We start from the raw sequence: 26,501 nt of genomic DNA on the forward strand, positions 1-26,501 counted from the left end.
GCTACCTGTTAAGATTCCCAGCACTCACACTCCCAGTGCTTCTAATCCCAAACAGTTGTGATGGCCCCAGCCGCCTGGTACTAGAACCAAGCCTTCAGGGCGAGGGCAGAAGAAACCCTGGGCCCAGAGACCTACCAAGTCTAGCTCTAAACCTACCTTGTTAAGGGGCACCCCCATTCAGCCGGGTGGAGGGAAGGCTGCTACGGTTCTCTGAGGTCTAGGTAGAAATGATTCAGGACAACCTGGTTATTTCCACTATATCGCGGGGATACAAACTGGTATTTTGGGTGTGCCCGCATCCTCGGTTTGTAAAATCAAAAATACCTGCAGATTCTCTAAAAAGAAGATCTCTCTTTCTAGCTCTGGACCATTTAAGGTCCCAAAGAGTGATTACAGAGTTTCTGGAGAACAAAAGATTCAGGGGTTTTTACTCAAATCTTTTCGTAGTCCCCAAGCCAAACAGAGAAGTGACAACTATTCTGGATCTCAAAGCTCTGAACCAGTTTCTAAACATTCGTTCTTTCTGAATGGAGCCAATTCGTTCAGTCATGGCCTCCGTGCGGGGAGAGGAATTTCTAGCATCCAAAGACATCAAGGATGTGTACCTTCACGTGCCTATTCTTCAGGCCCATCAAAGGTTTTTGCGCTTTGCAGTAGAAAACCGTCATTTTCAGTTTGTGGCTCTGCCCTTCGGGTTGGCCACGGCTCCAACAGTGTTCACAAAGATCCTAGCCCCAGTACTGGCTGCTCTAAGGTCTCAAGGGATATCAGTGATAGGATGTCTTGATGATCTATTACTAATAGATCGATCAGCTTCAGCTCTAAGCCGGAATGTGTTCCGGAAAGTTAAATTCTTAGAACATCTGGGTTGGATTCTGAACCTGGCAAAGTCAGCATTACAGCCGGTCCAGCGTCTGGAATATATGGGTTTCCTTGTGGACACAAGACAGGCAAAAGTCACAGACCTAAAGGATCTGGTTTGATCCGTAAGAAGAAGAAAGCATCCTTCTGTATGTCTTTACATGAGGTTATTAGGGAAGACGGTGTCAGCATTTGGAGCAGTTCCCTATGTACAATTCCATGCCAGACTTTTACAGAACAACATTCTGTCAGCATGGATCAGAAAGGTTCTGTCCCTAGACTGGTGCATGTCTCTGGTACCAAGAGTATATCAGAGTCTAAGTTGGTGGTTGATAACCAGAAATTTGGAAAAAGGGAAATCCTTTCTTCCAGTAGTCTGGAAAGTAGTGAATACAGATGCCAGGCCCCCCGGCCGGGGAGCAGTTCTGAGAGGAAGCCACTGTCCAGGGAAAGTGTTATTGGGTAGAAAAGAGTCTTCCCATCAATGTCTTGGAAATCTGAGCAGTTTGTAATGGATGCCCAGACTTTGAGGTTACCCGGTCAGGGTGCAATCTGACAATGCCACAGCTGTGGCTTATTTCAACCATCAGGGAGGCACCAAAAGTCAGCCAACCCAGAAGGAGATGGATATCATCCTATCCTGAGCAGAAAAAAGTGTTCCCTTCCTATCAGCGGTTTTCATTCCAGGAATAGAAAACTGGCAGGCAGACTTTCTGAGTCGTCAACCGATATTTTGGGGGAATGGTCCCTAAACCCCAAAATCTTTGCATTGATCAGCCTACGCTGGGGGGGGGGGGTCCTAGATGTTGATCTATTGTCATCCAGGTTCAACCACTAGTTGAAGAGATTTGTGTCCAGGACCAGGGATCCACTCGCAGTCAGAATAGATGCTTTGGTGACTCCTTGGGAGGAGGTTTCCCTGATCTATGCCTTTCCTCTGGTTCAGCTGCTGCCGTGTCTGCTACCCAGGGCAAACTAGTAATCCTGGTAGCTTCAGCATGTCCAAAGTGGTTTTGGTATGCACAAATTCCAAAATTGGCAGTGGCAAGGCCTTGGGTTCTTCCACTATGTACGGACCTGCTCTCTTAAGGTCCGATATTCCACCCTGCTTTACAGTCTCTAAATTTGACTGCTTGGCCCTGCAGTCTCTACCCTAATAAATGCTAGGAAACCAGTCTCTAGAGGCATTTATTACAGAGTCTGAAAATCTTACGTTACCCGATGTGAGGCCTGGAAATTGCACCCCTGCAAATATATCATCGGGAGAATTTTAGCCTTCTTGCAAGTAGGGGTAGATATGAAATTAGCCTTAGGCCCTATTAGGGTAAAATTTCAGACCGGTCGCTTCACACTCCTTGGTTCAAACCTTCGTTCAAGGGGTGTTATGTATGCTTCCACCAGTGAAGCCACCATTGTGTCCTTGGGATCTAAATTTGGTGCTGGCAGTTTGACAGAAACAGCCTTTTGAGGCCATGGGGCATATTACCCTGGTTCTTTTGACCAGAAAATTGATCTTTTTGATTGCGATAACTGCAGCCAGAAGAGTATCAGAAATAGCAGCTCTTTCTTGTAAAGAGACATTCTTGATTTTACATGAAGATAGGGTGATTCTACATCCACGCCCAGTTTTTTTGCCCAAGGTGGTATGCGCTTTTCCTTTTAATCAGGACAATATACTGCCTTCCTTTTTTCCAAATCCTCAAACAGCGGAGGAAAAGTTATTACATTCTCTTGATGTAGTACATGCATTTAAGATTTACCTGAAAAGGTCAGCTCAGATTCGAAAGACTGACCTTCTGTTTGTGCAGCCCGAAGGGCCCAGAAAAGGGCAGGCAGCATCTAAGTCTATGATTTCTCAATAGATTCGCCAGGTTATTATCCAGAAGTATGGTTTCAAAGGGAAGGTTCCACCTTTTCCGGTAAAGGCACACTCTACTAGAAGAGTAGGTGCCTCTTGGGCAATTCGCCATCAAGCTCTTATGGCTCAGATTTGCAAGGCCGCGACTTGGTCATCAGTGCATAGTTCACTAGATTCTAGCAAGTGGATGTTATGACCCAGAAGGAGTCTGCATTTGGCCACAGTGTTCTGCAGGCAGCTATGTAGATCTTTTGTGGTGTGATGGCAGTATTTTTGGTGTCCTCCTCCTCTCAAGTGCAGTGCTAAGGGACGTCCAATATGGTAATGAATATGGCTCTGTGTCCCGTGATGTACGATTAGGAAATATGGATTTTTCAGACAGCTTACCTGTAAATTCCATTTCTTGGAGTACATCACAGGACACAGAGGTCCCTCCCCTCTTGTATGGGATGTTTATTGCTTGCTACAAAACTGAGGTACTTCCTGTGTAGGAGGGGTTTTATAGGGGGACCTCCTGTCTGATTGGTTGCCAGTGTCCCATCACCTATAGGTGGCGTATAACCCATATGGTAATGAATATGGCTCTGTGTCCTGTGATGTACTGTGTGATTTTACAGGTAAGCTGTAGAAAAAATCCATATATATATTTTTTTTAATGAAAGCAGTGTATGTGCCTGAATTTGAAGGGTTTTGCATTTTGCAGTCCCTGTATAACAGAGCTTGATTTTGACAAGAAATAGCTGTACAAGTAGCCAATCACTTCATGTGCTCACAAGGAATATGCTGATACGTGCAGGACCATGTTACATCCTAACATATAAAATGCTTTAAAAGGTGGAGTTAGCCTTTAAATATCATTGAAAAAGCTTCCCGGGTTTATTTTATTTTTTTAATGGGTTATGTTATTTTTTATTTTTGTCCAAAGTTCTGCTTTAATGAATTACCAGTCTCCTAAGAAGAAATAAAAAGAATTGAAAATAGTACTTTGCAGCCTGCGTAAAAAATAGTGCAGACTTTCCAGACAACAGTGTTCAATATAATTAATTACTTGGATGGTAAGTGTCTGGATCTCCCTCGACTGATTACTACATGTCCAAATACTGTCAACCATTCCTCTTCATATGAGGGGAGCTGTAGAGGATGAGAATGACCTCTACCAATTTGTTCTGCCTGGTGGCAATGTACGCTGTGTTAGAGGAGGTTCTGCCTATCTGCCTGTACACAAGGTAAAAAAAAAGGCCAGTTACATCTGTAATTTGTGACATAATTATGCTGTAATATTATTGCTGTCTTTTTCAACATAAATGGGCAGGCAAACATTGGATCTCCATTTAAACATATCTGTATGCCAACAGATAAGGGTGGTAAGCTTGAAAAAAACAAAAGGAAAATGTGTCTTTTTTTAAATTTATTCAACAAAAAATAGCAATAGATATAAGGGTGTACTGTGGAAAAGGTGTGGGAACCCTTTGCCTCAGAAGCTGCTGTTACCGCTTTTAGCAGAAATTAATTCTTGTAGGCATTTTGCATGACTGTTCACTAGTCCCTGACATTGACATAGTGCTGTGTAAACAGTTGGCACTATATAAATCCTGTATAATATTAATATAATAATAATCATTTTTGAACACTCCTCCATACAAAATTCATTCAGTTGCATTTTTTGTGAGTTTCCTTGCATGAACTGTTAATGGGATTGAAATCAAAGCTTTAACTAGCCAGTCCTTAACCAGTCCATAATAATTCTTCTTTTTGAGCCATTCTTTAGTAAATTTCTTGTTTTTAATAAAAGATTAAGAAATAAAAATTCTCGTTATCTATAAAAATTTATTTTTGGTTCAGTTTTTTTTTTTATTAAACAAATTCCTTTTTGGATTGAAAACAAACAATAACAGATAGATATACTGTACATGTCTGTCACAGTTATCCATAGTCTACATAAAACTGACAAAGACATTGAGTCGCTAGTACAACCATAAACTTTGAGCACATACATATACAGTACATCTCAGAAGTTGACACACAAAATACATCTCATTGGATCAAGTGAAATACACCAAGCCTCCACTCTGTTATTCCCTCTACCAAGCCCAGACTAGACTGGTTTGTCTGGACATTGCACCAACTGCATCTGAACCAGCTCCCGCGGACTAAGTCCAGAAGTGTCTAGCCATGGTGTCCATAACTTTTCAAACTTTCCCAAGCTTTCTCTGTGTTGGTACACATACTTTTCAAAAATAAGGGTATGTCCCATGTATGTTACCCACATTTGATGTGAAGGAGGGTCAGGTGATTTCCAGAGTAGCAGATGCATTTTGCGGGCTTGAAAGAGAGCACGATTAACCGTCGGTCTCGTGGGCTCCTCCGGTATAAGGTCACTTAATATACCTAACAGACAATATTTAGGGTCTAATGGGACAGAAGATCGAAATACCCTATTAAGGGTACCCAAAACAACTGTCCAATAACGATGCACTTTAGGGCATCTCCAGCAAAGGTGGATGACATCAACCCTGTCCCGTTTACATCTATAACACACATGGTCAGCAAGTATGCCCTTATTATGCAATTTAACAGGTGTGAGATGGGATCTCATAACTATATATAACTGGGATAATTTTTGTGACGAGATTAATGAACTAGTTACCACCGCCTGCAGCATGTCACCCCTTTGACCACCAGACATTGAGCCCACATCGATTCGCCCTCCCACTTCTCTCTAGCTTTGGTGGGATAGTTATACAGATAGTCACTCAGCAACATATTGTAGCACTGAGAGATAAGGCCTTTAGCATGTTCTACTGAAGAAATCTGTGTAAAGATAGGGGTTGGCGATAAGGTCAACAGGATTTCATCACCTTGAGCTCCAATTGCGTTCTTCAACTGAATGTATTAAAATTGTTTATAGGAGGGGAGACTAAATCTCTCCTAGACAGTGGAAAATGGGAGAAGACTCAAATTGTGAAAAATATGTTTCAGATGGGTCACTCCATACGCTTTCCACTGGAGACTCTGTTGCAGTTTGTACAGTTCCCTATCAGATTTATTAGCCCCAGATCAGGCTATAGGCTGTAAATCCCTCAACCCCCTGTAGCTGTTTAGCTTTACACAAAAATTGTGTAAAAGGGTGTAAGTGGGAAAAGTTTTATGTGATTTAACAAACAATCTGGCTTCTAAGCCACCAGAGATGGAGTCAGCTCCAGTACATTTTAACATAATACAGGTAGCTGACAACAGTGGATCAGTAGAGCTACCAAGTGAAACAAAAACTGGCCGGTAAGATGCTGTAATTGGGCTGCAATTTAGAGGAGAAAAACGAATGGTACAACTAGAGTTGCCCAGTCTGGAGTTGCGGACTTTAGAGGCACAAACTGAGTAGGCACAATTGATTTAATTAAAATCTATACATTTTATTAAAGGTATACATTAAAAGAGAGAACAATTTACAGCATATAAAAAATATTGCCCTTTGTGGAAAAAGGCTTCATGTAGGTTCAGAGTGAATATACAAGCATTGTACACAATTGGTTTATAAGAGATACGTATGTTGTACTGATCTGGCAAGGTCAACGCGTTTCGCATTACGCTTCTTCAGGACCCCAGATGGTTGGGTAATCTCTTAACAAAGTAAGCAAAGATATATAATAATTAGTCATCCATCCATACAATTTACAATTGCATTTATATAGAAAAAAACTCTTTACAATTGTGATCATGAGAACTAATAAGCCAATGCATAGACCAACCTCCTCCAGTGCAACATGCTGTGTCATCCACAGTGAACTACGGCTAGATGGGGGGCAAACTGAACCCACCTATGTTGCAAAATAATAATATTAGGGACTATGATAGTCTTTCGAAGCATTTTGGCTAGAGACATTATTATCGTTTCATAGTTACCTATAGTTATTAGCAGGTATCGGGGGGGGGGGGGATAGGGGCTGGGCGGCAGATAGTGTTAGTGTTGTCAGGTGCACACTCGACACCTGAATGTAAAAGATTTATCTATATTATCTTATTCTGTGATCTGCTGATCTACTGATGTTGATTTTAGATATTTTACACTTGTATTTACCTTAGGAGCTGTGTAAAGAAGAATCACAGCTAGACTATTCTATGTGTTCCATATACCACAAGGGGGAGAGAGAGAGAAGGGTAGTAATCCGTATTCTGAGATATAGATGTCAAGGTATTTTTCTTCATATAATCTACAACAAAAGTCAATTGAAGGTGTAAGTTCTAATTACTAAAAATGCCATAACTATTTGTTCTCCAGTGTTTGGCAGTAAATACTTACAGGTAGCTTGTGACCCAAGATATAATTGATGTAGAGTAGCAGTATTTAAAGGTATTGGCATCCCACCAAGCGGGGAGAGGGAAAAATTCCCATATCCCATATAGTAACAAGAAAGTCCTTTGGCTCTAAGACAGAGAGATAACATATATGTATTTAGTGCTTTGAAGGGCTCTAGAAAGGTATTTCAGCATAGTGTGTATCCTGGCCACAGCTCAAGGTACAAGTGTACTCACGTAGTTGTCTGCCTATCTCCGCATCCCAGCCGTCCTGTTTCGTTCGGTGGTGGTATAGTGGCCTATATAGTCCCAACACACCGGCCGCTAATCAGCACAGGTGCCAAGCGTGGGCCGCGGCACACCGGAAGTGCGTCAGCGGACCTTTGCCGGAGATGACGTTCAGTGGAACGCATCTTCACCGGAAACGGGAGGGGCCAAGCGGAAGTGTCGGACACTCACCATCAACTCAAAAGGGGTGGGTCATCGCCGCCCAATTACCTCCAGAGGGGCCCTCCCCGATAGCGGTGGACCTGTGAAGTATATACACAGCGGAGACACAGCACATATAATGCAGGAGAGAAGATCAATGCATCAGCAGCTCCCATGAATATATGGACCAACATTGTCCGTACAATAAGCCTATTAATCACAGACAGCGATTATAGGCATACAAGCATGTCATTTTTACATATTTTTTGCCTACTCATCTCATACAATATATTTATTTATATTATGCCATTTACGGCACGATATGATGTTTAGAAAGGTTCATGTAATAAAGATGCCCTAGATATGAGCATTTTTAAAGCGAAAAAATTTTCATAGACCTTGGTCAGGATATTGTGCACAAAAATGCAAAGAACAAGGAAAACAATCGTCTGGAGGGAAACATACACATATGGAATATTGTTGATGGTATGCAAACCCATCCCACTGTGTGCTCCGGGCTGCAATTTACTATAGCCAGGGATTGGGGAGTGCCAAGCCACCCTCATCTTTGGAATGTTGAAGCTGTTCCAATCTAATATGGGGGGGGGGGGCGGTATTCCAAAGAAGGGACCTGAAGATAGAGTGGACTATTCTGAAGGTTTTTAAAGGGACTACCACTGTCGAATTGTGCAGGGGATACAGAAGTTGGGGCATCAAGATTATCTTATCAGATAGATCCTGCTCGCTACCGGCAGACGCAACTTACTCCAGGTGTTTGCCCTATCGCTAAACCTTGACAGTAGAGGATGTATATTGAGACGGCAATAATCCAGCATGTTAGAAGTAATGTGAATCTCCAGTTATTTAAATGAAGTGATGGTGGGAATTGGACAGGTCAATGCAACTGACTGCCCTGATCCACCATCCAATGGTAATAGAGCTGAGCTCGTCCAGTTAATAGTTAGACTGGAGAAGTGACCAAACTGCAAAATCTTTTCCATGACAGCTTTTAGGGAAGTGTTAGTGTCTCCTAAGAATATCAACATGTCATCTGCATACAGCATACGTTTTTCATGTAATTCCCCATATGTAAATCCTATAATTGAAGAATTGGCATTGATCAGGGAAGCCAGCGGCTCAATGGCAACTGCAAATAATGACGGGGAGAGGGGGCACCCCTGTCTAGTCCCACATCCCAACATGAAGGCAAGTGAAACCCTATCAGTCCACTTGATAGCAGCCTTAGGGCTTGGTATAGGAGTTGAATCCATTTAATGACTCTTTTGCCTAAACCAAATTTGGTTAACACTGCCCACAGATATTGACATTCTATGCTATCGAACGCTTCATTGGCGTCCAGGGACAGTAGCGAAGGTTGGCCCATATTATCCACTGGCGTCTGTATATTGAGGAATAGCCTTCATAAGTTAAAGGCTGTGGATTTGTGTGGCATAAGGGGATGTGTCACCTCCACATTTGTGCTCCCCCTCTGGGTGGGTATCTCACCTTAAGATGTGTAACCTGCTAAGCTTGGTCAAAGAAAAGCCTCAAGCAATCCCCACAGATGCTGAATGGGTTCTCTCCTTCACTATTTTGGCTCCCGACTTGACTGTTTTAATGGGCCAATATCCACGCCTCCCTTGCGGAGTCAAGTGAATAGAAATCAAGGTAGAAATATATTGTAGTTCCAACTGTCGCACCTAGCTTTCAACCAGTAGCACAAATTAGATGATGATTTTTTAATAGCGATGATTTCAGCTATAGAGATTCCCCTTAAATGTGCCTTGAATGCCTCCCAGCATATTATTTCCTCCCAAATTCCTAGGTGTGTGATGAAGATGTTTTGTATCTGGGCATCTGTACGCTCATGAGAGGGGAATAACTGTAACCAAAAGGCATTTAATTTCCATGGGGCTCTAGGAAGTGAGGTGGGCTGCTGAGCTTGGAGCCAAACCACCAAAGGGGTGGGATCAGACCTTTCCCGGGGTGAATATTCAAAGCCTGACACCAAGGGTATGCTAGAAGTATTACCCAAGCAGAGGTCAATTCTAGATAGGGAGCCCTGTGATTTGGAGAAACAGGAAAACTGATTGTCCAGAGGATATTTAAATCACCATGGTCAATACAACCCATCTCTGAGATTATTTTACCCAAAGCTGTATTTCTGCCCCCATTAGGCCAGAGAATCAGCAGGAAAAATTTGTATGTGTGGAGTGTTAGCTTCCCAGTAACCATGAGTAGCTAAGGCATGACACTGATTCCAAAATAATGTGAGTTTCACGAAAACAATCGCAGGCTGGAATCGCTTTATAATAGAGATAATGGTCCTCTTTAGTGGGTCGTGAACACCTTGGATGTTTCATGACACTAGAGGAATGTCTGGGTACATCCAATTGTACCAGTGCAAGTCAGGCCATAAAATGGAGTAGAATTCATGGTAATAAGAAAATTCCTAGGCTGCAGCCTGAAAGTATGTCATCAACTCTGGAGATCTGGAAGGACATAAGTAAGGTAAAAATGGTACTAGCCACCGGTCACAGGGAAATAGAAAACAGCAACATAGCGAGCTCAGGGGCGTTGGTATAACTCCGTATCCAACTCCGGAAGTCACATAAACATGCGTAGCATTGAAATGGACTGACCCAACAGGGGTCATCAGAGTTTACTTCGTCAACAGGACGAATCGAAGCATGCAACAAAAAGCAAGGGCAGAGAGGCAAGCACCCCTCATTAACATTATGTTCCAGAAAGCCTTTTTGTAGGTCTCACTCACATTTTTAGGGCTAAGGAAATGGCCCTCCAAGTAAAAACAACTGGAAAGGTAGGTGTCCAAAAGGAGGGAAAATAGGCAACCGCAAATCACCCATCAAGGCAAGAAACCCCCTACTGAGGAAGTCGTGATGCAAAAGCATAAGATGCCATGCGTATAGGAGACGGACACCTGGACGGACGAGCGGCGACCCACCAGCACGGCTCCCGACAGCTATTGTTTTTGGCGTGTACGGTCCGCACAAGCCCATTGTGCCAATTCAGGTGAGTGCAATTCTACTTTGAATGTGAATCAATTAAAGGATAATAGCAGTGTACACTTAGATGCCTCATTATCTTTATTCACATATCATGTCCATGGGATGGTGAGAGATCGATCCAGGAAGTGGCATTTTTTATTGAAGATTCAATGCTGGTTTAATGCTTCAGTAAGGTGAGAGGCCATCTGGTGGCTAAACGGTGGTGGTGTCACTTGCACTTTTATATGGAAACATCTATCAAGCACTTTATTGAATTTTAAACCACGGTTATATTTATATTTTAGTGGACTCTTATGCACTTTACTTTGAATGCACTTTATGGACATTATATATTGCACCTAAGAGGAATATATATTGCACTGTAAGCGAGTTTATTGATTTATTATGATGCACATTGTCACTTTATTTGATTTTATATAGCGCTGTATACATATTTGTCTATAGTTCATTTCTCCCGTTAGTGAAGGAGGTTCTATATAGCTGCTGTATTTTCTTCGTGTCCCAAATTATTGGGTCTTAACACTATACTACTTTATATTTAATTGCGCTGATTTACCTTTTTGCACAATCTTAGCCGAGAAGTGACACCTCCTCCTGCAGTCCTCCAAAATGTTTCTTTGCATTTCTGCACAGCCTGCAGGATATCCCCTAGGGTGAGTTGGAAGGATTCATCATTGCCCCCATCATCAGGATTACCAGCCATGCCCTGCCGACCTCCTGATATGTCATCTGCCTGAAGTGTTTCAGCGCCATCAGTATACACCATGTCCTGGGCAGAGGGAGACACAGCATTCTCCACAGCAGACTGCCTGGCCACAGCTGACAGTCTCTGTGCATAATAAATCATATCCTGCTCCTTCCCCAATTGTTTGCAGGGTTTAGGAGTATTACTCTTACCGCTCTTGAGCTTGTCCCCTCCATGGGGCGGCTGTTGCTGCTGCTGGGCGACATCTTGGATTTCTGAAGCCATCGAGGCTGCGGCATCTTCTCAGACCCTTGTGGGTCATCATATGTGCAGCTAGCTTACAGGAGACACTGGTGCAAGAGTCCTGATATGCTGGGCTGCAGGCTGGGGGGATGTGAAGCCAGTCGGTGGTGGAGGGAAGGATCATCTAAGGATAACAGCAGGTGTCTGGTGAGATGCATCCGCTCACATGCCATGCAAGCCACGCCCCCATTTTTAGTTCAGTTTAACTTCAACTTTCTAACAGATGGCCTCACATTCTCATCAAGCACAGTTTGATGTGATGCAGATTTCATTGTTAAATGATATGAACGGGTGGAACATGTAACATGTTCCTGATCCTGCAGCAGCTCGCTGAACCATGCCCCTCTCCCTGTGACAGCAGGTGAAAAGACACCCTGTGAAAAGAATGTGCCCACACAGCGGTGCCATTTATTCATGTTCTGTAAATGCGCTAAAAATACCTTCAGCCTTTGCAGCTGTTGGCTGGTGGTTCTCAATGAACTACCAGGGCGCTGCTGAGTGCTCTGAGTCAGGGCTCAATATTTATTTTCAATATGTTTTTTTGAATATCATAATAAAAAGGACATACAGATAATAAATTAGCCTGCAAGGCTCAAAGGTGTAAATTAACAAGTACAATACAAAATAATCAAAACCTTTTAGAGTGGTTTGTGTAATTATATGGACACAGAGAGAGTATAATTCAAACTAAACATATAACCACAACAAGTAGCAAAAGCTTCTTACACTCTCTAAGCCTCTTATCGTAGAAGGCCCATGAGATTCTGGGCTGGGGGAAGGGAACATCCGCTGGGGGCTCCTCCAACCCGGTGGGAGTCACGCACGCCACCCCCATGGTATCAAACTGTGGACATGGAGACCCCATCAAGGTTGTCTGGATCCCCTGAAAACCCCCCCCCCCCTCTAATTCTCGTCTAGAGTCACCAGTCTAGCCAATGTTAAAGCCAGGGCCACCTGTATCGTACAGAGAGGGAGAAGAGAATTCAAAGAACCACTCTTGTGTCTAAAAGTGTGTTTTGCTATTGAATATAAGAAAATGAAAGGGAAAAAATAATGTACCCTTCCCTTCCGAAACAAGTGTTCAGCCTTCTGAGCACTCCTTATGGTAGCAGAAAAAGGATTTCACAATTTCACAATTGGAGGTAAAAGAATAGATGAAGAGTGAAGAGAGAGATGAAAGGGGGGAGAAGCCAAGTGGCAAGAGAAAGAAAAGTCAAAGAGCAAGGGGAGGGGAAGTAGGTCTGCCAGAGGGTCTTTTTGGGAGAATGCCATGCCCGGGTACAGGGGTATTCAAACATAATGTGCCAAAGGTTCCCAGACTGCTTAAAACCTTCACACTCTATCCTCAAGTTTAGCAACAAGTTGTTCCTGGGACATGATCCAGGAGACTTTCTGCTTTGTTGCTGATATTGAGACTGAGGGCTTCTTCCAAGCTCCGGCTATCGTAATCGTAATTATAGCTCTCAAAAACATAAAGAAGATCAAGGTCTGAGTATGTTTAGGGGTTTCATCTACCCTGTGGTTCAAGAGGGCTATAGTGGGATCCTGAGGAACAACAACCCCAGTAACTTTCCATATTAGGTGGAGATATTTGTTCCAATAGCCTCTAATACGGGGGCAAGACCACCATGTGTCAAACATGGAGCCAACTAGATTACATCCTCTGAAGCACAGGGGAGAAGCATCTGGGTAGATCTTGGCTAATCTGATGGGGACATAATACCATCTAGTGAGTATTTTAACACTCACTTTTATTATAGGACAGCAAGCGAGTGTTATGCGACCAGTCTCCAGATCTTTTGGGACATCAATGTAGTCAGCAACTTCCAGCCTCATAGAAAACCTCCAATGTGTAGATTGACTCAGCACGTCATGGAAGGGTTAAATTATATAAAAAAAATGGGAGAGGCTCATAGTGTAGTATGAAGTAAAATTAAATTTAATAAAAATATACTATAAAATATTCAGTAACACTGATACAAAAACCATGTATATAGGATTTAAAATCAAACAACGGTAAAAAAGAACTCACATATAAAGCCACCACTAAAATGAAAAGTGATGGCTGGGACTTTAGGTGTTTGAGATAACAAGCTCTACGTCCGTTTCACGTCCAACACGTCCTCAGGAGCTTTGCAGTTATCATCTCAAACAGGCATATATAAATCTGTATGTTGATTTTATAAACATTTTATATCCTATATACACTGTTTTTGTATCAGTGTTACTGAATATTTTATTGTATATTTTTATTAAATTTAATTTTACTTCATACTACACCATGAACCTCTCCCATTTTTTTATATACTTGTCAAACATTGGGGAATAGAAATTCTAGACCCCTCTTCCCAACTCACGAATTGTGGGGAGAGGAAAGCCGTCTGAAAGATCAGTTCCAGAAAGTGCAAACCAGGATCCAGTTGTCCTTAATCCAAATTACTTCCTCAGGGAGGTTGAGGGTCCCTTGACCTCTTTGGTTCTTGTTTCTGGCAAACCGGATTAAGTGGACTAGGAGGAGAAGGCCTTTTGGCAGATGAGGGTCATCTAGCTGTGGAAGGAGGAGGGATCTCTTGGATAATCAGCCCCAGGTATAGGAGCAGGCGTTCACATTCAGAAAATGATGAGAAGCTGTGGGCCTTGCTCTAAAACAAGAAGTTTAGGTGAAATGGAAAGGACCATCTGAATGTTATGTTCTTTTGAGCCAGAACTTAAAGGAGGGGTTTCACAGCGCAACGTCTTTGTATGTTAAAGGGGGAGAGGTCCGGAAAGACCTGGACCCAATGTCCCTGAATAGTGAGCCCATCTGAATTCCTGGACAATTTCATCACCTCTTTCTTGACAGAGTAAAAGTGGTGTTTAACTATAATGTCTTTCGGTAGACTATCAGATCGCATTAATTGCAAGGCTCTGTGCACTCTGTCCAATTCCAAATGATGTTCTGGGATATCTGAGATTAAGTCCATGATAAAGGAACGAATTGCATGGTTAACTTCTTTCCCTGATTTAGGGAGTCCTATGACTCTAAAGATGTATCGTCTTGAATGGTTTTCAAGGTCATCTATTTTGGACAATGCAGTTTCCAACTGATCCTGGAAATCCTTTATTCTGAAAGTGTTTTGGGTAATTCTGGCTACCGATTGATCAGCCTTCTTTTCCATGACTTCCATCCGTGATCCCAAATGCTGCAGTTCAGCATGGATGGAGGAGGTGATCTGTGCAGCTGTTTGGGCCAGACCCCTGTACAACATTGTGGGAAAAGCCGCTATCGTGGAAGGGAAATGAGTAAGAATGATATGGGAATTGTGAGCCCCCTTCTCACATGCATCTGGGGTGGCCAGGAAGTCACTCATGGGTGTTAGGATAAGATCTTCACATGTCCTCCAAATCAGTGATTCAGTAGATGCTGGGGAAGGAGCAGCATGGGGCTGATTACTCACTGTGACATGTACTACAGGAGGTATTGCATGGCTCAAGGTGTCTTGGTCAGCTTTTGATTCCTCTGTATCACAGTCTGTGCCTGGTGTGATAGCTGACACCATCTTGGATGGACAAGGCCTGCCACGGGATGTGGTCTAGCTAACTGGATAGGTTCCTCCTAGCAGAGCCTCCGGACATCAGATTATTCCCTGGGTGTTCCCAGGTCGATTGCTGGTGGAGAAAGACAGGAACAAGTGTTCTGAAGGCTGTGGCGAGGATCAGATGACCGGAGCAGTGCGGAGCTCCAAGTCTAAGTGGCCATCTTGGAGTCCTCCACGCATGCGCCTGAGGGCTCAAAATTTCAAGTCCTGAGCTACTAGCCAGGCCTTAATGGTTACTCACCACCAGTTGCTCCACCCAACTCCTACCCTGCCCTGCCCCTAATTCTGCCCATAAACAGGCCCTCATAAATGATCTCATAAAATTACACTGTTAAATGTTTTTGCATGAATGTTAATATTAATAACAACTATATCAGTGCCCATCAGTGCAGCCTAACTGTGCCCATCAGTGCAGCATCATCAGTGAACTTATCAGTGCTGCCTCATCAGTGCCCATCAGTGAAACCTCACCAGAGCCCATCAGTGCAGCCTCACTAGTGCAGCCTGATCAGTGCCCATGAATGTAGCCTCACCAGTGCCCTTCAATGCAGCCTCACCAGTGTCATTCAATGCATCCTCACCTGTGCTCATCAATGCAGCCTCATCAGTGCCCATTAATGCTCCCCTCACCAGTGCTCAGGAATGCAACCTCGCCTGTGCCCATCAATGCAACCTCACCTGTTCCCATCAATACAGCCTGATTATTGCCCATCAATGCATCCTGATCAGTGCCCATCAATGCCTATCAATGCAGCCTCACCTGTGCCCATCAAAGCAGCCTCATCTTTGCCCATCAGTGCAGCCTGATCAGTGCCCATCAATGCTGCCTCACCTGTGCCCATTAATGCAGCCTAACATGTGCCACTCAATGCAGCCTCACCTGTGCCCATCAATGCAACCTTATCTGTGTCTGTCAATGCTGCCTCACCTCTGCCCATCAATGCAGCCTGACCAGTGCAGGGGAAGAGAGAGGAGAGAAAGAGGAAAGCTGGACAGATAATCACAGAGCGGGGATCGCCCTGCTGTAACAGCTTTCATTTAAATTTCCAGGTTTTCATCGTCACACACAGCACTGCCTCCTGGATCGGCTCCTATGATAGACATCACACGTCCTGGCATTGGACAGGTGTTCTGTCTATCAAAGGAGCCAGGCCAGAAGGTGGCGCTGTGTGTGACAGCGAGTGCCCGGCAATTCCAATGAAAGCTGTTACAGCGGGGCGATCCCCGCTCTGTGATTATATGGCAGGCTTTCCTCTTCCTCTCCTCTCTCTTCCCCTCAGTGATCGCTGGGAGAATGGCTCCCGAGGCAGCCCCACACTTGCCTTCAATCATTTTCCACTCGCAAAATGCGAGCAGGTGAGTGGAAAATTTGAGGGCTGCTAAAGGTAGTTCATTAATGGTTCCTGTCAGTGTGTGATGGTGGCAGTCTGCAAGAGCCATGCTTTACACCCGCGATCGAGGATGCAATGCTTTCCAGTATCCTACAAGAAAAAAGTTGTAAATGCACATTTTTTTTACCTTTTAACCACTTGCCGACCGCGCAAGTACGTATACCCCCCCCTGGGCAAAGTGACGTATAGGTAAGTCACTCGCCCGCGAGCCAATAGGGGGCGAGCGCGCGCCGCCAGAGGCACGCTCCTACCTCCGCTCGTTCACTGCCATCCCCATGCGAGTGACCGGTGGCTCCAATGTCCGCCGGTCACTCGCGATCTCCCGCTGGATGTAAACAAAGCCGCCTGTCATTCTCCCTGGTGTAACAGCAGAGATCATACGATCCTGCTATGTAGGATCGTATGTCTCTGTGGTTACATCAAAAGCCACACCCCTTTACAGTTAGAAGCACGCCCCTAGGGATACATTTAACCCCTGGATCTCTAAAAAAGTTAACCCCTTTCCTGCCAGTGTCATTTTTACAGTAACAGTGCATATGTATAGCACTGATTACTGTAGAAATGTCACTGGTAACCCCAAAAGTGTCACAAATGTCAGTCAAGGGTCCGATCTGTCTGCCGCAAAATCGCAGTCCCACAAAAAAAATCTCAGATCGCCGCCATAGTTAAAAAAAAAAACAATAAAAATGACATAAATCTTTCCCGTAGTTAGTAAATGCAATAACTTTTGCGCAAACCAATCAAAATACGCTTATTGTGATTTTTTTCACCAAAAATATGTAGCAGAAAACAAATTGGCCTAAAATGTTAAAAAATGTTTATAGCGCAAAAAGTAAAAATCGCACAGGTGATCAAATACCACCAAAAGAAAGCTCTGTTTGTGGAAAATAAAGGACGCAAATTTCACGACGATGCAATTGTCCGTTAAAGTCACACAGTGCCGAATCGCAAAATAGGCCCTGGTCTTTAAACAGCCAAATCCTCTGGGGCTTAAGTGGTTAACTTGATGACTGCAAACTGACTAGGCCCTGAAGCAGCAAACCAGGGCCTGGTCTTTGTCTATGTGTTAAATTACAAATTGTAGTCTTGCTTTAATATTGTTTGAGGACAGCTTTTTTCTAGCACTTCCCCCATGGCAGTTATATTTGTGCAGTTTATTTATAATAGTAGATGTATGCACGTTGACATCCGCTGTTATAAGGGTTACCTGCAGATCCTGAAAATATATTTTTTGGGTTCTTGGAGACTTCTTTTAGTACTAAACTTTTAGTTCTTGAGCTGAGATTGCTGGGTCAGTAAGTCCTGGATACATTAGCGGTTGTTTGAAAACTACACCAATTGTAGATTATTTTTCTTACAGTGGTACATTTCTTCCCAATGACACCAAGGATTAGGCACAATTCCTCCCAATGACAACAGCAATGGGGCCCAGTGACATCAATGATGGGGCACAATTCCTCTCAAGGACACAAACAATGGGGCCCAATGACATAAACGATGGGGCACAATTTCTCCCACTTACACCAATGAGGCACAATTACTCTCACTGAAATAAATAATGGGGCATTATTTTTTCCCACTGACTCCCACTGGCCACATTCTGGCACTCCTAAAATCTGAAGGACCAGTACATTGGCCCTTTGTTTAGAATGTTTGGAGACCCCTCGACCTAGATCAAACCTTGATCTATCTACATATATATTTTTATTTTACACATACTTTTGTTTTTTTACATTTTTCTCAAGCAAGGACAGAAAGATACAATGAGGCCGATTTACTAAAGGCAAATAGACTGTGCACTTGCCAGTGCAGTTGAACTTATTTTCCCCCAGAGCTTAGTAAATGTGATAAAGCTCTGCTGATTTCCATCATCTAAACATGTGCATGTAAATATGCTGTTTTTTTGTTTTTTTTTCCATGCGTCTGATTGGGTATTTTTACAAAGTGATGCTTTACTACATTCACATTTACTAAGGAAAATAAGTGCAACTGCATTTGCAAAGTAAAAAAAAAATCCACCCAAATATATCTTTCTCTCCATTCAGAGGAGAAAGCATACCTAGGGGCGGGCTCTACAGTGATTGATCACTGTGATAGCAAGTTAGAAGCTATCACAGCAATCAGGTGCTCAGGAACTGTGCTCTCTGGTTCCTATATGTTAGTACGGGACCCAGGGTTCTTAATGAGAGCCCAGTTCCTGTGCTGGGAATTGGCATGTTTCAAATTTTAATGAACACATGTAGGGGTGTTCCTAATTTTTCCACATTATATATTTGGATTTTGTTTCATTTAGAATATGAGAATGAATACCCATATCAAGATTACCTTTATTTGTATGCACTGTTTGAATGAAAATCCTCTGTCTGTTCAGATATGTTTAGGGAGTCAACAAGAAACTGCAGAGTGATATCAGATTAAAATAAACATGCTAAACGATATATAGACAAAAATAGTGTTAACATGAACCGTTGACTAATAAGCAAAACGAGGAATTCCACAGGTGATAAAATATGATGTATGTAGTAGCTGATGTAAACAATACTTAGCACAACCTTTATAATTAATTTCTAGCTATAACAATGAAAGCAATTAAAGTTGTGCTTAAAATAATTGTCTGGAAAGCAATATACAATTGTACACACTACAACACCATTAACTATAAAAAAAAACAAGATTTTAGCTTAGAGTAGAAACACTTTAAAGGCTGAAAAATCTCCAATCACCAATGTTCTATTGTTGAGGTACAACAACTTATTAGGGATGATGGAACTTTTCAAAAGTTCGGTTCGACCAGAACACCCGAACTTCCCGAAAGTTCGGCCCGGATTTCAGAACCCCATTGAAATCAATGGGACCCGAACTTCGGTAATCAAAAAACACCATTTTGAAGCCCTAAAACCCAATAAATGTCCCTAAAAAGTGCCTAGGGTTCTGGGTCATGCCCCAGGGACTATTAATCACACAAAAAAAGTTCTTAAAAATTGTCATTTTTGATAGAGAGCAAATTAATGAAAAAATTATTGAAAAAAAAAAAAATGAGATTTCTTTGGATTTAGTGTCTGGGGGGTCTAAAAAGTGTACCTGTGAAGTATCAGCTCTGTAGCATGTCCAGAACCAGAAAAACAGTTTGTTTGTATTAGAATTAATATAGAACAGGTTAGTAGCTTTGCTACTTTTACACCCGGCTTTTTGTTGCAGGCGTTTTATTGGGCTTTTTTGAGGACATGTTTGGAGTCAGGCATGACATCAGAACTTCTGTGTAGGGGTATATATACACACACACACATGTATGTATATATACACATACACATATATAGGTGTGAAAGTAGCAGAAACCTATGCTTGCGCTAATGAAATAATTAACAGGCATATGGCTTCTCTGCTATAACACCTATATATGTGTATGTGTATAAATACATATAAGTGTGTGTGTATATATACCCCTATACAGAATTTCAGATGTTATGCCTGCCTCCAAAGACGCCCAAAAAATGCCCAAAAAAAACGCCTGCGCCAAAAAAAACGCCCAGGTGTGTTGTTGCAGGCATTTTTTTGGGCATTTTTTGGGGGTCTTTGGAGGCAGGCATAACATCTGAACTTCTGTATAGGGGTATATATACACACACACTTATATGTATTTATACACATACACATATATAGGTGTTATAGCAGAGAAGCCATATGCCTGTTAATTATTTCATTAGCGCAAGCATAGGTTTCTGCTACTTTCACACCTATATATGTGTATGTGTATAGATACATACATGTGTGTGTGTGTATATACCCCTACACAGAAGTTCAGATGTAATGCCTGACTCCAAACATGTCCTCAAAAAAGCCCTATAAACACCTGCAACAAAAAGCAGGGTGACAGGGGTGAAGGCACCATCCTGTTCTGTAAGTGTTCTAAGAGAAACAAACTTTTCTTTATAGCGGTCACCCTGACATGGAAGATTTTTGTCACCCTACCATAGCAGTCAGAGTCAGTTAACCCTATACTACACTACGGTCACCCTGGCACTTAACACTTTCCCTACAGAAACTAGATTATTAAATCTAACTATAGTGGAAAATAGTACCCCTAACTACACTAGATATCCCTTTCCTCACACTAATAATTGCTAAATGACACTTTGAAGCAGAAGTAACAGAACTGCTTCCACTCTCTTCCACGTCCCTGTATTACAATGCTAGAGATTTGGCGGGGCTATCTTATATACTGGGAGGCGTATTCACTAATGATTGGCCTCTGGACCCCCTAGTCACTCCAATCACATTCCTAGCATTCTCCTGCCCCCTCAATTGGCTTTTACTGATGGTTCTGATCCAATCACGGGCTTTTAAAGCCCAGTTCCTGTCGCATTGCATTTTGGTCGGTTCTGGTTGCCGAATTCCGAACTTTTTCAGCAAAAAGTTTGGAATTCGGCCGAATTTCGAACCGTTCGATCATCCCTACTACTTATACTGTATATCCATATATTTTAATAATGAGGTTTTAGAACTCCATTGAAATATTAAAATTTGTACCTTTTTCTGGAGAGCAAATACTACATTATCAAAATGTATAAAGGAGGGACAACCCAGAAGTAAAAAAGGGAAACAAGCCCTGTGTGAAGTGTTGATATTTGGGGGGGAAGGGGCATTGGGAGCTTTGATTGCACCATTGTCTAGCCACCTCCTGACAGGAGAGATTGCAATGTTGCTTCTGTCAGAAGGAACGGGAGCCTCAATAGCTGGTGGAGAGAGAAATCTGCTCTTTCCCACCTCCATTAACAGCTTAGTGTAGGCAGATGAAAATGAGTGTCTTCTGAGAACACACCTCAGCATCTCAGCATGGTTCCACTAGGGAGTAAGGGCATACTGCCCATTTTCCTGTGCCACATACCTGGATGAGATTGAGCTGGAGGGGGGCTTTTATTGCACCTCTTGCTCAACGCGGCCCTGGTAGTGATGACAGGAGGTGTAAGGACACAGCATGAGGCTGGTGTTTGCAGGAAGCAGATTACCATAGATCACTAGGCAGGAACAAGGAACTGGTGACACTTGATTGGTAGACAAGAGCATAACCAGGACACAAGTCAAGAGGTCATCAACAGCTGGGCAGAGAGGTACAGGAACATCAGGTAGAGGTAGAGGCAGAGTCAGGATACAAGCCAAGATTGGTACACAGTCAGGCAGCGAGGTACAGAAGCGCAAGACAGAAGCAGAGTTAGAACACAAGCTGAGGTCACAGCAGGCAGGTAGAAATCCAAAGACAGGTCAGGGGTAAGCCGAGTCATACATGGATATGCAGGTAAGGCAGGTCTAGGCTCAGGTTAAGCGAGAATTAGCTTAAGACCACTCAGCAACAGTGGCGGCTGGTGAATAAAAATTGGGGAGGGGGGGTGGCAAAACCAACACCCCCCCCAGGGATGGACGGTTGGCCGCCCAGCAGGACAGCCAGCATCCTTACCTGCTCATTCCCCGAGCGGCTGTGAGTCTCCTCCGGCCGTACGACTCCTCCCTCTTCCTGGCCAGTGGCCAGTAAAATTGCTCCTCTTTTCAGCCAATCAGGAAAGGGGTCTCACATCCCACTTCCTTATTGGCAGGGAGGAAAATCAGTGTGATAATAGTGAATATTCATTCTCTATTGTCATACAACTGGGTGGGCTCAGGGCCTAGTGCTCTGCGCCCTGATCCCACCCTTTTTTGAAGCATATTAGAGCCTCTGGCTCTAGTCACGTGCTTCAAAATAAAAAATCCCCCATTGAAATCCATGTGTCCAGCACCCTGCATGTAGATTAGGGGGCTTGATGCATGGATAGGGGGGCCGGCGCCCCTGCACCCCCAATGGATGGGCCGCCACTGCTCAGCAATCTATTCATGTCATAGCCTAGCTTAAATAGGCTGTTTGGTAACAGTGCTCGTACAGGATATGCGTGTGCAGTTACGCATGCACATATGGTTTCTACACACGCTAATACGTTTGCGCAAGTGTGCTAATGCCCGTTGTACAGAGAGCCTTCGCTCATAATTTTGAGCATGTGATAGCCTTTTTGTTTTAATATGAACTGAGCTTCTCTTACACCCTGTCTCCCTTTCTCATGATATCATGTGACTCCCCCCCCCCCCCAAGATTCCTTTAGTTCAATGCACCCCACAGAGACCACCTTCCAGCTCTCCTCCCCTTCTTCATCCAAACTAGCCAAAGCAGTCCACCCCAGACTGACACCACAGATGCAGGGGCATTTTTTCCCACTGACACTGAGTCAATGTCGTTTTTCCTCTTAGCAACACATTTTTTCCTTCTGCTGATACCATTGATGCAGGGACATTTTTTCCTTTTAGTGACACTACCGGCGCATTGCCATTTTTCCTTCTAGTGATGCCACCTACACAGAGACATTATTTCCTTCCCCACGTTTAGCCCCATATACTGTATGTGCACTGATATTAAACTTTATAGTTATCTGCAGTGTACTACAAGCCAATCCAGCACATGCCACAAACATTAAATGTATTTTGGCACTATTAGGCACATTTCCTTCTCCTCCCATGAAAGATGGGGGGGGGGCAGAGTTTGCCATCTTTACCCTGGACACTGGATGACCTTGTCCAGACACTGGTCCTTGCCTAACTTGTCAACCTCTGTGTGTGTGTGTCTGTGCCATAGGTGTGTGCACAGGGTGTGCCAGGTGTGCCTTGGCGCACCCTAAACACCCATAGTTGCCAACCGTCTTGAATTATATGCACATTATCAGGGAAAATTTCATCCCCCTACCTCCTCCCAAGCAGTTTCAGGCACTCCCGGCTCTCAGGAGGACTGTAGAAACATCCCCAAATGGACCCTGCCTCCTCCTTGCTTTCTTCTAGTACTGCAATTAAGTTTGAGTGGGCGGGATGGGTATGTGCATATATGAGTGGGCGGGATGGGTATGTGCATATATGAGATATATATATATATATATATATATATATATATATATATACTGTATATACACACACGTGTTTGAGCTTTGGAGTGCACACCCTAATGCAATAAGCTGCGCACACCTATGGTGGTAGGGCAAGTCCCCTATATGCAAAACTTAGGCCTCCCTCTGTCTCTCTTACCCTCAGCTCTATCTCTACTCTGGTGGCTGGTGATTGACATAGAAGACCCTTTTCTAGTTCACATTCAGTTCTACCACACAGGAACCCCTGGAGACCAAAGGTACTGAACCCCCAGCAGATGGAAACAGAGATTATCACATGATCTCCCAGGGAGATTGAATGGCGAAACCAAGAAATAATGTTATCTCTCTTTATAATTCTAAAAAATGTGTTGCATCAGTGATTATTTATTAAATACTGTGACATTATATTATTAGTAGGGGAAAAGATGCACACATAGTAATCAACTAAAAAATGCAACGAATGAAAATGAAATTGCCAGTGAGAAAATGCATCTGAGTTTCGCTAAGGACAACAAAAAAATCACCCACGTGTTTAACCCGACTCCTTCATAAAAACACAAATCTCACGACACAATATAAGAATACAATATGCTAACATAGCAGCACAACTCTATAACTGGGTAATTAATTATACTGAATTATAGAACTAATTTGTTGCATAAAATCACTGTATGTCACAAGAATCATTCAATGCATTAATAACCTTATTATGCACAGCTGGGGGTACATAGTTGTATATCTAATTATATTTAATTACAGATAATTATAATCAGCATTGCTCTGCCATTTCTTAAACAGTCCCACTACATTGTATGTTTACCCAGTTTGCAACATATTAGAGACTATTTTCATTAAACCAACAATGTAGCTGGCTTGGTAGTCAATATTTTAACAGATACAGCCACACGATATTAAATATTAATCTTCCCATATTGTTTGCAATATAAAGGAAATTGTATTGAAATTGTGTTAAATATGATGATCAGAGGCATATTTATATAGATGTTTATAAATTTGATGTAATTGCTCATTCACATGAGCTTTGCTCTAGTGAGAAAGTCCTCTTCAGAGAGCATTTGACAGGCAGTGAAGAGGCATTGTATCGCCTCCTCACTGCCTTTTTTAAGCCCTTGAATCCTACACTAGCGCACCGCAACCTCTTGCATTTAACGTGGATGCAGGTGCCTTCAGAGTGGCCCCATTCACTTGAATGGGTTGCTATCAGCGAGCACTACAGTCACTGAAAGCAACAAAAGCAGTTCATTGTGGCTGTGGCATGTGTACATCCCCTAGCTGCTGCCTCTGTAGATAAAGGTGTTAGTGGTTGGGGGGCTCAGCTCTCCTATTCCACGACCTCATGTAGGAACAAGCCCTAAAAAAGTGTAACTTTACTTCCAATACATCTGGTTTTGTATACACTGAAAATAGACAGAGGACTACCTGGGCTCTAGCGATCACAGGATGATCACATTTAGTGTAAATAACAATATAACAAGGCAAGTGGGGAACATAAGAACCCTAAACTTCAGAAGGGAAAACTTTCCAAAATTGTACTCATTGATGGAAAGGGTAAACTGGGACCAGGGCCAGATCAACATAGGGGCTATTGGAGCTGCAGCTCCAGGCCCCTACCTTAATATAGGCCCCGGGTTGGCCATATTCACTGTTACCGCTCTTCTGTCACTTGTAAACACAGAAGTCTGGCTTCTATGCTCGCTTCCCCAGGCAGCTCCCTCAGAACCTACCCACACAGCACGAAGGCCGGACAAGGAGGGACAGTTGCCGATGCATGGATGTGTTTATGGGCTTCAGAGACAGCATCCAATGTTGAATTAGGCATGCATGGCTGCACCCTTCCTCCTCTGGGTGCGTGCCAAGGCACGGCCCTTAAGGCCCTTCTAAATCCTCAGCACCAAGCCCATGATGCTCTTATTTCGGCCCTGACTGGGACCAAACCCTGGGATCACTGACCACAGAGGAAAAATGGGAATGCTTTAGAAACATATTAAGCAAATGCATCTTGCAGTGCATTTCTATGGGAAATAAATTTAGAAGAGACAAAGCCAAACCTGGCTGGCTAAACCGTAGCATTAAAAAACTTATTAGGGGAAAAAAAATGGCCTTCAAGAAATATAAATCAGAGGGCACAGTATCGGCTTTCGAGCAATACAAGGAGGCAAATAAGAAAAGTAAACACTAAATCAAGATGGCTAAAATCAACTTTGAGAGACAAATAGCGGAGGATAGTAAAAAAAAACCCAAAGAAATTCTTTAAATATATCAACAGCAAAAAAACTAGGGCAGAGCATATTGCACACATAATTAACGATGATGGGAGGATGGTTACAGAGGACACTGAAAAAGCAACCGTGCTGAATGCTTTTTTCTCATCAGTCTTTAAACAGGAAAAGGAGGGGTACACTGACCATGACTGTATGGTTAGTAGTAATACACAGGACTTGCCACTATGGCTAACAGAGGGTGAAATCAGGGAAAGGCTGGATAAACTTAACACAAACAAATCACCGGGCCCGGATGGCGTACATCCGAGAGTACTCTAGGAACTAAGTAAGGTTATATATAGACCACTGTTCCTGATCTTTGCTGACAGTATTAGGACAGGAGATGTACCAGGGGATTGGAGGAAAGCTAACGTGATTCCGATATTCAAAAAGGGTCAGAGGCATATCTCGGGAAATTATAGGCCTGTCAGTTTGACATCAATTGTATGTAAACTTCTGGAGGGGATGATAAGGGACTATATCGTAGAGTTTGCTAAAGACAACAACATCATCAGCAGTAATCAGCACGGGTTTACAAATGGGCGTTCTTGTCAAACCAATCTCTTAACATTCTACGAGGAGGTGAGCTGTGAGCTAGATAGGAGCAGACTAGTGGATGTGGTGTACTTGGATTTCACTAAGGCGTTTGATACCGTTCCCACAAGCGCTTAATTTATAAAATAAGGTCTGCAGGTATCGACAGCAGGGTTTGCTCTTGGATACGGAACTGGCTAAAAGGGCGTGTCCAATGGGTGGTGATAAACAGCGCATACTCAGACTGGTCTGAGGTAGTAAGCGGGGTCCCCCAAGGCTCAGTCCTGGGACCAACCTTGTTCAATTTATTCAGAAACAGCATT

The 26,501-nt window shown here is 43.1% G+C and overlaps 1 pseudogene across 1 annotated transcript in view; it reads right to left on the bottom strand.

The window, feature by feature from the left end:
• Positions 1-11,440, bottom strand: part of LOC309552565 (cryptochrome-1-like) — a 65,960-nt pseudogene extending 54,520 nt beyond the window's left edge. The window contains exon 1 of the transcript in view: positions 11,027-11,440. The product of the transcript in view is annotated as a cryptochrome-1-like (transcript). The remainder of the gene's footprint in view (positions 1-11,026) is intronic.
• Positions 11,441-26,501: the final 15,061 nt, after the last annotated feature.

This window comes from Pelophylax lessonae (genome assembly GCF_965119305.1).
Source record: "Pelophylax lessonae genome assembly, chromosome: 4".
NCBI classification, from domain to species: Eukaryota; Metazoa; Chordata; class Amphibia; order Anura; family Ranidae; genus Pelophylax; species Pelophylax lessonae.